Source organism: Anastrepha ludens, chromosome 6 (assembly GCF_028408465.1).
Source record: "Anastrepha ludens isolate Willacy chromosome 6, idAnaLude1.1, whole genome shotgun sequence".
Lineage (NCBI taxonomy): Eukaryota > Metazoa > Arthropoda > Insecta > Diptera > Tephritidae > Anastrepha > Anastrepha ludens.
Genome location: NC_071502.1, coordinates 73,155,337 through 73,171,123, shown reverse-complemented (window position 1 = coordinate 73,171,123; position 15,787 = coordinate 73,155,337). Strand labels below are relative to the sequence as shown.

Genomic DNA, 15,787 nt, shown 5'->3' with positions numbered 1-15,787 from the left:
ATGCTTGCTGTGATTACAGTGGTTCAAAAGGCTATATTTACATGTATTTCACGAAGCCTTAATTTTAAATATTGCCACATCACGATTATATGATTAATAAACCAGTCTCGCGCTGACAGTCGCTAATATCGATTGCATCATTTACAGCATTCCGCGTCTGGCATACGGCAAAATGATATATTTATAACATGTTGGAATTACGTGTCAAACTGTGTCGAATTATAAAAAATTAGTTTCATTTATGAAAAAAATGTATTGTAATCATCATTATGAGCTGACAACTCAAAGAACTTAGGCTAGCGAAATTTGGGCATGCCTTTGTTTTTGCTGCCGCCACATTTACTTGGTGAAATGTGTAATCAAAGAAAATCAAATACTATTGTAGGATGATGTTTGGACTAAGGGGCACTCTTGACCTAAAACCTAATGTAGTTTTGTCTTAACACTGCTCATTGGACCACACTATTGCCCTATTCTCACAACTTCTGGCGACGAACCATCGACTCGACCTATCCACCGGCCGGGGCTATTACAGCCATCATGATTTTCACCATTAATATTTCACTTTGCAACACTTTCTCCCTTATCGCTGCATGCCAACGACAACGGTTTTGACATTGTCGATGTGGCTTTTCGCAATTCATCGCTTTGCCAGCATCAGCGGCTCTACCAAAAAAGCAAGTCATTGCTTGCCCGTTTGCATGTGTAACAGTGGTCCTTATTGAGCTGTCTTTCCGACTCTCTATGTCGGCGGTTCCGCTAATGTATGTAAGTGTATTGCCATTGTAGCGTTTCATGTATTTATTGTATGATTGTATTTATTCTACATTAAATGTGTTCAAACCACTTCGTTAAGTTCATTTTTTACTGTTGTATATTTTGTTTGTACTTATGTAGTGTAAATATGTATATTGATATTTTTAAATGCAAAGAGGAAGCAAAAAGTGCGGCGGAAAGCGGTATTATATGCTGGCTTCTGTTCTAGAAACGGGTGTTTCGTTTTCAGAGGTAGAGAAATCTAAGAAAAGTCAAGTTTTGTGACACTTTGTTTGTATAGGGTTACCGCGAAAGTCACACATTAGAAGATTATTAGTTGAGTCGTTTCTGATTAATTTGGATAAATGACATAATGTCCTAAACTTGATTTTAGAGATACTGGATTTTAAAAATGGAACGAAACTCCTTCTAGCTCAGTGTATAATCAATAACTTTGAAAGCTGCAAAGTGTAAATTTGAAATCAATAAAATAAACAGTTTTCTCACATTGAATCCGCCCTTTCCAATTTGATAACCTTGACCACAGATTAAATTAGGTCTTCAATATGGATCAGCACCCCCACCATGGGGCTATCCAGCGACAACTTAACACATTTTCCGCTCAATATTTAAGTTCTTTCACATTACCCACATATTTCCATTGCATTCTAGGCCGGCATTCATTACTCACTTACCATAGGAAAAAGTTTAAATTTGCGAAATAACGGAAATATAATCAAAAATATAAAAATCATAAACAATTATTCAGTTGAACAAAATTCGCCAAATTGTATTTATATATTTTTTTTAATTAAAAAAAATTAATTTAAGGCACCGAAATAAATATCAGGTCTAAGTAAAGTCTGGTGAAAAGCACACATTTTTTTTGCTATTTCCTCTTTGCTAGCTAAGGCGACGTGGTCATCTTTCACATACAACGTAATCAACAAAAACTGAAAATAAAAATATAACGAAATACGAAACATTAGTTCCTTGGGCTGTACAATCTATAAATCAAAATGGATCAGCGTCGTCGAACTGGCTCAACCCCTCTGCAGACGAATATTTAATATATTTATGTGCATGTACATATGCAAAAAAAGAAAAAGAAACAAAGTAAAAAACCGAAATAAACCAGAAATTGGCAACTTATCTCGCTAAGCCTTTCCCTCGTTGCTGTCTGACAAAGCGCTTCCAATTTGGTAGCTGTCACAATGTCGTGCATTACCATTCTAAGCTCTTGCTTTTGCCTCGTGAATGCTCGTGCAGCTGTCTACTGCCCTACTATTTTCTCGGTCGTCTCCTCCTCATTCGCTTACTCTTCTACCACTGATCGCCTATTTGGCCAACTATTAACAGCAATCGTGCCTGCGCATTCAGGCTGCTTTGCTTTTGCTTTTTATCCTCCACTTTCCGTCTGTAATTTGCGTTCATTGTTTCCTGCTCAACAACATCGAAACACTCGCTAACTAGTCTAGCTCCACTCAATGCTGTATGTAGTTATTGAGATTGCTCACTGTTCGTTATTTAGCAACTTTAATGGATTTTTGTCATCATCATTCGGTGCATAGGGGGGAATGAAAGGAGACAGGAGAAAAGGGAAAATGGAAAGAAATGCTCTAGAAAAAGTATTCTGTCAATTGTTCTTACTATATTTCAATGGAAAGCATTAAGAGCTCATTCACAGCATTTTTCGAGCCTTTCGCCTATTCTATCTAATGCTTTTCTTCGCCCATAGCACCTGTACTGCCATTCATGTGTGCGTGTGCTGTCAGATTGGGCTTATTGGTGTGCCATGTGTATGTATATATGTGTACATTCTGTCAAAAAAGTATCGAGAATTGTTCATTTAAAAAGCGCGTGTTACACATATTTATGTCTACATTCTTTTTTTGCTGGAATGTTGGCACAACAGTCCTCTATAGTGTCGCAGAGTTTGAGCGTGATCTGTGAATTAGCTTGATTCGACAAAGAATTTATTTTAAATTGTGTGCTTTGAACGGGATTTCGTGTGCCGAATCGATGAACATGCTGCAGAAAACGAGTATGTTTGATGAAAAACACGGGTCTACGAGTGGTATAAGGACCGACAAGTCGTGGAAGATTGGCCCGGATCTGGTCGCCCATCAACGTCTTCAACGGATGAAAACGTCGACAAAGTCAAAAAAATGGTGTTGGGAAACCATCATTTAAGTTTGAGAGAGGTAGCTTGTGACCTTAGCGTATCTCACGAATCAATTCGCAACATTTTACACTATGAATTGGGCATTAGACGCGTGGCTTTATTATTGACTCTGTTATGTGACCATAGCTGAGTTCTGGTAGGCTTGCTTGTGGTGAACAGTGGTCTGGCACTGCGCCGTGTGCACTCGCTTGTGTTTAATTTGTATATAAAAGACATACCTGTGTTTCGTTTGTCTGTATGAACATAAGGAGGACGGAAATTAGAAGAAATTAAAAATGTGCACATGTACCACGGTACAACTCGTTCCAAGAGAGTTGAATTTCTTTAAGAAAATTCGGTCCCAACGTTTATGCAACGCATCATAATATGCAAACCAGTCAACAGGCGTCTGAATGGCACTATCCACATGAGCCGAAATCCAAAAAATACGTCAAAGTCGGTCAAAAGTGAAAGTCATGCTACTCGTTTTCTTTGATTATCATGGTATTTTGTACTTGGAATTCATTCTAAATGATTCCACGGTAAATAAAATATATTATTTGGAAGTTTTGCGCCGTTTGAGAGAGAATGTGCGTAGGAAACGTCCCAATTTGTGGAAAAAAAATTCGACAAACATCATCGAAACATCACCGCATGCACCGGATTTAGCCCCTGTGACTTCCTTTCCTTTCCTTTTCTCACAACTTAAATTTGCTACTCCGCGGAAGCCGCTTTGAGTCCGTAGAGGTCATTAAGAAGAATTCGCTGAAGGAGCTCAAGCAGATCTCTTCAAACGCGTTTTAAAGGTGCTTTGATGACTGGACTAATCGTTGGCATGTGTGTACTGCTTCGTATGCAGCCTATTTTGAAGGCAACAAAATAAATTTTGTTCATTAAACAATTATTTTGCGTTTTATTGAATCCTCGGTACTTTTTTGATCGAATGTATATGCCCTCCTGATCCGTATGATTGTATTTTCGTTTTGTTGCTTCCCTGTCGCTGCTTGTCAAAGCTCAAAGTAATTGCGAAACTATAGTTATTGCATTTTGTATCCACTGCTGTTGTTCTTATTGTTATTGTTTCTACTACAAAAATTCCCAAATTATTTCAAAAATTTTGTATCCGGCTTGTGCGCGTCTTTGCTAAGAATAGCAGCAGTAAAAAAGACGGCAAACAAACAACTGAACGGAACACAGAAATAATAATAAAAGCAAACACACAATTAAGTTCACATATATATAAACAAAAACAACAGCAACAACATCCAACATTGTCGCCACTGTCAGGATGCTCAAGTTTAATTTCATTTTAAGTCTCCTTTTATGCATTCATTTCTCTTTGTTATTGTTTTAGTTTATCATTTCAGTTGTGGCGTATTGTACAGCTGCAGTGCTTGGCTTTTACATAATTTTTTCATTCCTCTTTTTATTGCTTTTGAACATTTTGTAGTAGTTTGTGAGTGTTGATTAAAGCAAAGTGACAAAAGATGAGTTCTACAAATATCAAAGATTTATGTCTTAAAAAAATTTTTTTTAAAGAAAATATAATATTTTCCTATCTTGGCTCATCTGACAGCAGCCTCAAATCTAATTAGCTTAATGAGCTTTTTGGTGGAACTCGACGAATAACCTAAAATGCTTCTACATCTTTTAAAATTGTATATGGTATACGAGTATAAGTGTTGAAACGAGTACTATGGTATGTAAGATGTTCCATAAGCAAAAATAAAAATTACTATAAGTATGAGCAAATAAAGGAAAGTTTTTTTTCCCATAGAACTAATTCTTAAACCAGTTGCCAGCTGCCACTAATTGGTTGGCATTTTTATTCATTATAATCTATCATTTCATCATAAAAAGACCTACTCGTTAACAACGTCTTGAAATTTTAAAAAATTTATTTTGAAAATGAGTCAGCCATTCGTCAAACGTCTAGAGAATTATGCATAAACTATGATGGAAACAAGTGGCAGTTTCAGCAAGCAATTCGTAGTATTTTTAATACATTTTATACGAAATTTATTTTTCTTGATCAATAGAATAAGCTGTTAAGCCATTATCAATAATTTTATGTTTCACACAGAATTCATTGATGCAGATGGATTGTGGTTTCTAGAGGATGGCGCTACAGCCCATACCGCATGTAAATCCATATATTGGTTAAAAGCAAAGTTCAAGTTATTACGCCTTTGTTCTTTTCAGCATACCGTTAGATCATGTGACTCGATCATTTTCTTTGTTTTCTATGTTTAGTATTTGATTTACTCTAACAAACTTTCAACAAATGATGGCATAGAAGTCAACAATGATTGGGTTATAGCAGAAAAAATACCAGATTTATTCGAAAAAGTCGTTAAAATTGTACTCCTAGACTGGAATTCATAGAGGCAGAGGTAAAATCATATTTCAACTTAAATGGTATACAATGAACTTCCAACAAAAAAGTTCTTCTTCTCTTAAATAAACACCTAGTATGAATAGAAACTTAGTTTTCAACTTTACCCTACTTAAACCCCTTTTCCGCTCTAATCAATTACGTTGTAATACCTGTATACGCCTCAGAAACCAATAATATCTAATTTATTCTTATAATAAAAATCAACATAATGATTGCACTTTCCTTGCCGAACCGCCACAAGAGTCGCAGTCTGCATAACGCACGGATCAGTTCTGTGTTGGAGCCGGGCTATGAAACATCATCAGATAATACAAAATTAGAGATATACGGACGTTTCATTCCAAAATCGAAATTGCAAATCGCACAGAATAGTTCGAGGTGGGGGAAATTCACGCAATTTCAATGAGCTTCGCAGTTATATCCTAAACAACTGATTGTCAGCCAACAAAAAAATTCATATTTAATTTTGAATTAAAAATTTGCTTTGAAATGGGAGAATTGTTATGTAATACATCAAAACAACCCGGGAAAGTTGAACAACGTCTTCCAAAAGACTACTTAAGTCCTTTGAATATTTAAAAGCCTATCACTTGGATATTTCTTCCAAAAGGAAGATTTCAATGATCCTTCGGAAAGGATCCAAATATTTCACCATAAGGGACGACAGTGTCTTAAACTTTAAAAGAAATACGAGTGGTGCCTTGTATATGTCGGGATTTGGCAGCCCTGGTGTTGCAATCTGGCAACTGACAGCTGTTCCGCAAAGTTTGACATTTTGTGGCTTTTACGTACTCAGAACGTTTTGAAATACCAGCGCTATTTTTAAGTTTTTCTGGTAGTTTTTCTGGTACTACGTGGAGCTTACCAAAAAACTCCAGGGGTTGGCTGATGATCGAGAGAAATTTTGTATTGTATTTTTGAATACTTTCGGACTTTAATTATTTCTTTTATTGGGTATGGGAATAAGTTTCCAGCCTTTCTTAGCCAAAGTTATGAATTATTTACCCAATTAAATAATACGTGGTATTATGTGAGGTATGCATCCTTAGCATGGTGGCCCAAGGTCAACCAAAGAAAAGCAGTAAACTATTAACCAAACTGCATCGCCTGATATGTGTTGGTACGAGGGGTGCCTTTTATATGTCGGGATTAGATAACAAAAACAAATTTTAATCATCGAAAATCACTTTAAAGTTTTTCAAAATATTCTCCATGAAGATCTATACACTTTTGCATGCGTTTGAACCAATTGTCGAAGCACTTTTGCCTCTCTGAATGAGGTACCTCCAAAACATGCATTCTGAATGCCGCAACCGCTTTGCTCGAGGTGTCGAAAAACGTTGACCTCTCAGTTTGTTTTTTACGTACGGGAATAAAAAGAAGTCGTTCGGTGCCAAGTCAGAACTATACGGCGGATGACCCATTAATTCGATGTTTTGGGTGCCCAAAAATGCAGTTGTTTGATCCGATGTGTGAGAGCTCGCATTGTCCTGGTGAAGAGTGATCCGTCTTTGGCGATTGGTTTTTCTAATTTCTTGGAAGACAACTGGCAAGCAAATGGTTGTGTACCACTCAGAATTTATTGTTCTGCGCTGTTCTAGTGGTACGGTTGCGACATGTCCAGTTTTTCCGAAAAAACAGGCGACCATTTGCTTGGAAGTGCTTCGTTCGCGAACAACTTTTGTTGGATTTGGCTCATCTTGAAACACCCATACAGTCGACTGCTGTTTACTTTCGGGCTCATACGCGTAAATCCACGACCTGTCACGATGTCATAGACGTATTTCGAAGCCCCGCGATCGTATTTTTTGAGCATTTCCTTCCACCAATCGACACGAGCCTTTTTTTGAGTGATTGACAAATTGTGTGGGATCCAACGCGAAGAAATTTTTTTGACAGTCAAATGTTTATGCAATATTGAATGTATGCTGGTCCCACTAATGCCTCTCAATCTAACGATAGGCCACATGACGATCTTGCAATATCAGTTCGCGCACAGCGTCAATGGTTTTCGGAACAACAACTGATTTTGGATGACCTTCACGAAATTCGTCTTGGAGTGAACTACGACCACGATTGAATTCACCATACCATCGATAAACACTGGTCCTTGATGGAGCTTCATCGCCAAAAAATGAATTAAGTTTATCCATGCAATGTTGCTGAGTTAATCTACGTCGAAAGTTGCAAAAAATAATCGCACGAAAATGTTCACGATTTAATTCCATTTTTGGACCGAGATGAATCTTTTAAGTTACTGTAAACAACACAAATAGCGCTGGTATTTCAAAACGTTCTGAGTACGTAAAAGCCAAAAAATGTCAAACTTTGCGAAACAGCTGTCAGTTGCCAGATTGCAACACCAGGGCACTCCTCGTATTACAGGGGCTATGAAAACATGTCCCACGGATGCATTGGGTATGCTCCTGAACATACCACCGCTTCCAATTCTAATTGAAAGGGAAGCTCGCTCGAGTGCCTTAAGATTAAAAGGTATATCTGAACTTAAAAGTGGGGATATGAAAGGACATTTAAAGATCTTGGAAGACTTCCTACATAGTCCCATTCTTCATAGGGAAGATATACTATCACCCAAACCAATACTCTTCAGAAACTTCCAAGTTATAATTAATGAACGAACAGACTGGAGAACTCACTCTATCACTTTCAAACCTGACTCCCAGCTATGGTTTACTGATGGGTCCAAATTGGAAAATGGTAGAACAGGGGCAGGAATCAATGGGCCTAAATTCAAAAAATCGATTCCGATGGGATTCTACCCAATAATATTCCAGGCAGAAATACATGCCATTGAAATATGTGTGAGAGAATGCCTTAGCAGGAAAATGAGAGGTACTCACATCTACATACTTTCAGATAGCAAAGCGGCTCTAAAAGCCCTTCTATCAACAACTATCACCTCTAAATTGGTAAATGATTGCCTAAACCTTCTAAACACGTTAGTAAACCTCAACATAGTAACACTATGCTGGATTCCGGGACATGAAGGACATGAGGGAAATGAAATGGCTCATGACCTTGCAAAACAAGGAGCAAATATGCAACTTACTGGCCCTGAGCCTTTCTGTGGACTGACAAAAGGCCACATTAATGAATTCCTTAGGAAATGGGAAGAAAGAAAACTTGCCGCACACTGGCTAAACTGTGCCGGTCAGCGTCAAGCCAAACTATTCCTAAGTCCCAACAAAGGAATATCTGACAAACTTCTCTCACTAAACAGAGTAGATCTGCGTCTTTTAACAGTATATCTTACAGGTCACTGCAGCCTGAGGTACCATCTAAATAATACTGGTCTATCCGAGATCAATGTCTGCCGCTTTTGCGAAACGGACATAGAAAGCTCAGAACATGTGCTTTGTGAATGTCCTGCGTTGGGCAGACAAAGACTTCATCACCTTGGTGGTATCGTAGTATCTCCATGCAATCTTTGGAACAACAACCCCAAAATTGTGCTAAAATTTTTAAAAAGCCTAAAACTCTAGGGTTACAAAAATAGGCCTTTCACAATAGATCAGCTCTGGTCGCAGTGCGTAATGGCCTTCTAATAATAATAATAATAATGTAGGTTAGATAGATTGTAAACCTTCTAAACACTTTTGTACTCTTTCAAGCCTCTGAATGATGACTATATAAAAGGGATCACCACTAAGGAATATTACTTTAAATGGCTTCTTTCTTCAAAAACTCGAGTTCCCTTGACTTAATCCAAGTCCAATAAAGTCTGACTGCATTGATCGGAACTGATGGTTATCCTAAGATGCAATGTGTGGGGAGTACCGTGGGTGGGACAATTGTTTCCCATTTAGTCACTCTAAATATTTATGGACCAATTTAGCAACGTGTGGCCTAGCGTTGTCATGCAGCAAAATCAGTTTGACATGTCTACCGGCCCTTTCCGGCCGCATTTCTTTGAGAGCTCGATTAAAAGACGCATTAGCTGCATTCGGTAGCAATCGCCAATGATGGTTTCAGATGATTTAAGGAGTTCGTAATAGATAACATCCTGCTGACCCCATGCACAACATAACCTTTGAAGCATGAATATTTTTCTCCCTGTCGATAGACCTGTTGCAACTGGGTGGCTCAAACTTTTTCGAGGTATAGGGTTATCATAAGAGATCCATTTTTCATCGCCAGTGAAGATGCGATGTAGAGAACTTTTTCGTTTCTGCCACTTAAGCAGGTAAACGTGACGTGTGAGATCACGTCATCTAACGTCTCTTGATATCCCTTTCCTTCAATAGATGTGGCACCCAGTTACCTGCTTTCTGGACCATTACCATCGGGTGCAAACGTTTACCGGCGGTTGATTTGTCAACATTCAACTCTTTAGATATATTATCAAGGGTTCGACATGTGTCTTCATCCAATAATTGTTGTAGTTGAGTATATTGGAATCACTCACGTCAAATTGCCACTTTGTAAGCGTCGAAATCCCTCTTTACATGTTCTATTTTATGGAGCGGAGTTAAAAGATAATAATGAAGCATGACTTCCCACGTATACTGTTTTTTCGGTACAAACCTAGACATTTTTGACGTTAGATAAAAAAGGGTATTTACGCTTCAAACGAATGCCGACTACTGCAATCGAGACCTCTCACATACATCTTCAAATCACCAAACACCGAACACAAAAATAATATCAGCAGCGACACTTCTTCTACGAGGGCTTCCGCCTCATAATATTATATTTGCCATAAGTCTACATAAAATGTTGCTTACTAACTTAACTAGAGTAACTAAGTATTGTATGAATAAAATTTATGCTCGATAGTTAATATAAATTACAGTTAAACAAATTTGTCCGAAATTTTAAACAAATTTCTAAACCCCAATCTAGCATTTTTTTTTGGTACAAGATACCACATAACATATATTTATTTTTAATTTTAAATTATGAGACGAACACCACCATTCAAGCGATTCAAAATCATCTTGTCACTTTAGGCAGTCCAACATATCGTGCGATGCAAATGGCATTAATAACAAGCACGGAAGTCTAAGCTCGGAACTTTATATGCCCATGCAGATTTTAGTAAAATCCAATTTGACTGGCTGATTGCCTTTTTTCCTGGTTTCCGGTTTCGTCATTTGTACCAAATTTGAGTAATTTTGGTTCTTTTATGAGAGAGATATCACGTTGCTTACTTTATTGGAATTACCATTACAAGAATACTACACTACTTTGGATTAAGGATAATATGTGTTCCACGTTTTATTGAAATACATTCTGTATTGTTCAATAAAACGCAAAATAATTGTTTAATGATCAAAATTTATTTTGTTGCCTTCAAACTCCGCTGCATACGAAGCAGTACACGTATGCCAACGATTAGTCCAGTCATCAAAGCACCTTTAAAACGCGTTTGAAGAGATTTTCTTCAGCTCTTTCAGCGAATTTTCCTTAATGACCTCTATGGACTCAAAGCGGCGCCCGCGGAGTGGCAACTTGAGTTTTGGGAAAAGGAAAAAGTTACAGGGGCTAAATCCGCTGAATGCGGTGATGTTTCTATGATATTTGTCGAATTTTTGATCAATAATTGGTGCGCAATCATGGTGCAAGATCCATGAGTTTTCTTTCCACAAATTGGGCCATTTCCTACACACATTCTCTCTCAAACGTCGCAAATTTCCAAATAATATTCTTTATTTACCGTAGAATCGTTTAGAATGAATTTCAAGTGCACAACACCATGATAATCAAAGAAAACGAGTAGCACGACTTTCACTATTGACCGACTTTGATGTGATTTTTTGGGTTTCGGCTCATGTGGATAGCGCCATTCATCCACCTGTTGACTGGTTTGCATGTCAGACTCCTATACCCACGTCTCATCACCTGTTATGATGAGTTGAGCGTTCAAAACACAAAATTTAATATATATTTTTTATCTATTTGTGAAAACCGCAGAGCACACCTGCGGTTGACTGATATAATTAAAGGCCAAAATCAAGCTAATTGACAGATCACGCTCAAACTCTGCGACACTATAGAGGGCAGTTGTATCAACATTTCAGCAAATAAAATTTAGACAAATGTATAACGCGCGCTTTTTAAATGAACAACTCCCGATATTTTTTTGACAGAATGTACATCATGCGGGGTAAGCGTAGCAACCATAGTCGAACGGACGGACGGGCACACATGGCTAGATTGACACCTCTCAGGATTGGGAGCATTTTGGCATACCCATGTTTATATCTATGTCGATTCTTTTATGCTGTTACAAACAACCATTATTTGGAAAAACTGATAATCCTAGGGTATTAACCACAAGTGCGCTGGTATAAAAATGAAATAGTCGTTATCAGCAATGTATTCCCTGGGGAATACCCAACAAAGCTTCAACGACTAAAGCAGATTTGGCTGAGTCACCGTTAGAAAGAAAATTCGTTCACATGATTGCTGAGGATATTTGTATTAGATGAAGTAAACAATTTTTAGCATTTCTTCGTTTTACTTCGAGAATGAAATTAACATAATTCAATATACAGTTTAATAGTTAATTTAATAATAATTTAATTTCCCTCAAGAAGCTGTAAAATTACAAGTTTGAGGCCGTGAGCTAGCTTGCCCGTACAAAAACTCTATATTGATTAGTTAATGTGACCTTGCACTCCATAACAAATTTCGACTAACTTAATTGCACTACGAACGTGATGACAATCACAGGATGCATATCCTTCAGCTACATTCACGTCTTCGTATTCACTGATAATATTATTCAAGATCAGAATGTATATCTGCATTCTCGTATTGTTATAAAATAATCACTTTTCAACTATATTTTTTTACACCTTATTGATGCGATGGCATCACGTAAACATTTGCAATTTAACGTCCATAACAGATTAGCAGCTTGCAATGCGGGAGTTAATGATATTGCAACTGCGGCAGCAGATAATGGAAGTAATGCATGGGGGTAATAAATCTTCGTCAGGGCGGAGACTCGTTCAGCACAGTAATGTGAGGTGGTTCAGCTTAATAGTCTACGTAAGTACAGGGTAATTTTTTTGGTGCCCGAAGTTTTGTTAAAAAAATAAAAATACTCTTTCAGCACAGTAATGTGAGGTGGTTCAACTTAACAGTCTACGTAAGTACAGAGTAATTTTTTTTGGTACCCGAAGTTTTGTTAAAAAAATAAAAATAAATAGAAGATTTATATATTTTTTTATTTCAAAAATAATATCTTATACGTGTCCGCCGCCAGAAGTACACATAAACGCGCCTTTTCTCCGTTCTATGTCCCATAACTTGTGGAAGAGTTTCGGTAATTTTCTCGCGTATGTTGTGAAAGTGTATCCAGCTTCTTGGCAGGAGCACTAGTCTTTAATTACCTCCACAAGGAGAAATCTGACATAGTAAAATCTGGCATTTATGGTGCATAGTCATAACCACCGTTCTTCGAAACCAGTTATTGCGCTCCGCTAAAACGGCAAACGATTCTGTGTAGTAAAACTGCGAGCTCAGTTTTTCATTTTCTCATAAATTTAATGTTAGAAGTACTTCATAGTTTAAAAGTGTACAGAGGTGTCCACTGCGTATACTTTATCTCATATGATGACAATTCAGGACATTTTTTTATGAATTTACAAAACAGCAAGCACGGCCGCCGTAGCCGAATGGGTTGGTGCGTGATTACCATTCGGAATTCACAGAGAGATCGTTGGTTCGAATCTCGGTGAAAGCAAAATTAAGAAAAACATTTTTGTAATAGCGGTCGCCACTCGGCAGGCAATGGAAAACCTCCGAGTGTATTTCTGCCATGAAAAAGCTCCTCATAAAAATATCTGCCGTTCGGAGTCGGCTTGAAACTGTAGGTCCCTCCATTTTGTGGAACAACATCAAGACGCACACCAAGTGTACGCGCCAATTATTTATTTTTGGTTTTTTATTTTAAACACGAACATGAGGAATGTATTACTATATATATGTATGTATCTTTAAAATATGTTTCTTTCAAAAATAATTCATTAGGAAATTCGAAGAATATTTAAGAATACATAGACTACTATTTATATATTTGTCGTGTTGAAAAGTAAAGCAAACATTTTTTAAATATGGATATATCCCCTTTTGTTCTAGATTTTCATTTCATATTCATTTCATTAGAATTAGTGTAGGTATTGAAATCCAGTTTTTATTAAATTTTTTTTTTATTAAATTTAATTCCCTGAAAATGTAAAGTCCTTTAAAAAATTAAATCAATACGAAAATGTAAAACTGAGTATACAGCATCACTATACAGAATCTGTAAATCGTGGTTTTGAAGTTTTTCGGGGATATATTAATTTGTGGCACATATACGTGATTGAGCAGGTGCTTCCCTTTAAACACATAAACGTATTAATAAAAAAGAAGGGAGCTGATACACTTTTAGTACAGCAAGAGGCTTGAGATTGTGTAAATGAATACTTCCATATACTTTTAATAACTATTTTTTTATTGTCTCTCTTAGTAAAACGGTAAATTTTGTATAAATTTTAAGTTATCCTAAGTATAACTTGGTGTACAAAAGCTTTTTACGGTAAATTTCTATATTAATTAAAAATGACATTTTTAATTTAAATCACGAAGTAAGAAACAGGATTTGCTTCCCTTCTCGCTCACTTGTCAAGTGTTAAATTAAATTATCCATTTTTACCAAGCTTAGTTACAAAAATTCAGCTACAGTCTATATAGCAAAAAAAATCCCTGCACCTCTCTACCATACTTGGCTTTATTTATTTGCATTTACACTTTTCTCCAGACCATTTAAATCTCTAACATCACCCACATGCCGTAATTTATTTACATTTCAAAATCATGCCCATTAATAATATTTGCATGATACCACAATACATTTAAGAACGAGTCGCGCGCGACGGGGCGTATGAGAAACATGCAAATGTTTCATATTGAGCCCACAGCCGCATATCCAACTTGCCAGCTTTTGCAATCACATTGACTTTTTCATTATATTGATATCAGCTGCTATAGCCCACTACTAATATAGTATATATGAAAATTTGTGGACGAATTTTTTAAAATAAAATAATAAGGAAAAAGCGGCCCACAACAGAAAGTGACGTTGAATGTCAACAATTGTAGAGAAACGTTGGAAGGCAATTACGTAGAAAATATGTATTCTTTTCTTTTTTTCTTTACTTTGTTGTTCGAGGTAAACACATTCTATGCTGATTCTTGTTATTATTGGACTTCGCTGGGAAAATTAATTTCCCCTGCTTGCCGCAAGCATAGCAGACACACCGCGACAAACATTGTAGCACTTAACATATTTTTGTTTTTTATTTTTATATCGCTCCACGGTCAATATTTTTACATATTTTAAATTTTCACTCACAACTTTATTATTCACAGCTTTATTACTCACAGACTTATCTGCACAAACAAATTTCAATGGAGCAGTGACCACTACTTCTTCTTTAAATCTTTTATTGCATAAACGTGTACACACAATCCTACGAGCTTTCTCTTAAGTAATTTTATACTTAAGTAAATATATCCTTTTTTCTTTTTATATTGTTTCAATCGGTAATTGGCTTCTGAAAATCAATGAGTTTCTCTGATGCATCACAATTAAATTGTATTTTATTTTTTTTTGTCACTTTTGCACTTTCCCAGCTTCCGTTGCTGACATCTAACGCCGTTGACAGTTGCACGTTCACTGATAACACACAGCATCTTTTACACATAGCTGAACTCATTGGTATCCCGCTTGAGCGCTTGAGTGCTGGCAATACTTTGCTTTTGTGTTAGCAACAGTCGTTTGCCGAATGGCCGGTGAATATTTGAGTAGTGCCCCGTCTATGTGTTTGTGTAGGCTGTGTGCGCTTGTGTTTTTGCGTATGTGTGTGCTAACACAATTGACTGGTTGGTTCTCATGAGATGCAACGCGTGGTTACTGCAGTTGGTACACACAGCTGTCTTTGTTTTCGTTCAGGTCGGCGACTATTTCTCATCGCTGGCTGTGTTTAATATTCTGAGGAGTTTGAAAATTGAGCATACTCAAAGTTGGCTTGATGCTGTGTGCGTAGGGAACAATTGAGAGCGAGAGAAAAGAGAGGACGTTTGACAATATAGGAGTACATTACTGATGACGAGAATGTGTTCAGCTACATAGGCCTTAGCAACATGTTGCTACATAAAAATTTAAGCAAATGTTTCCAGTTTTAAGCCGACTCCGACCGGTAGATAGTTTTTTTGAGGAGGATTTCATAGTAAAAATACACTCGGATACTTCCCATAGCCAGCCGAGGAACGACCGTAATTAGAAAAAAAACTTGTTCTATCATTTGATATTTCGTGCTCGAGTACTTGAACCTGTGTACTTCCGAATGGTAGTCACGCACCATCCCATTCCGCTACGGCGGCCGTCGATTTCGTATCTTACCTCAATAATATTTGAATATTTGAAGTTTTAAACAAATAATAATTGGCGCGTA

General features: G+C 37.0%; 1 protein-coding gene across 2 annotated transcripts in view; it reads right to left on the bottom strand.

Moving 5' to 3' along the window:
* The window catches only part of LOC128867727 (hybrid signal transduction histidine kinase L), a 140,033-nt gene extending 125,035 nt beyond the window's left edge, over positions 1-14,998 (bottom strand). Inside the window, exon 1 of one of the 2 annotated variants that reach the window (XM_054109181.1) lies at positions 14,686-14,998. The gene's annotated coding sequence lies outside the window, so the exon portion shown is untranslated. The remainder of the gene's footprint in view (positions 1-14,685) is intronic. The other variant, XM_054109180.1, reaches the window with a different exon arrangement.
* Between the last annotated feature and the right edge of the window lie 789 nt (positions 14,999-15,787).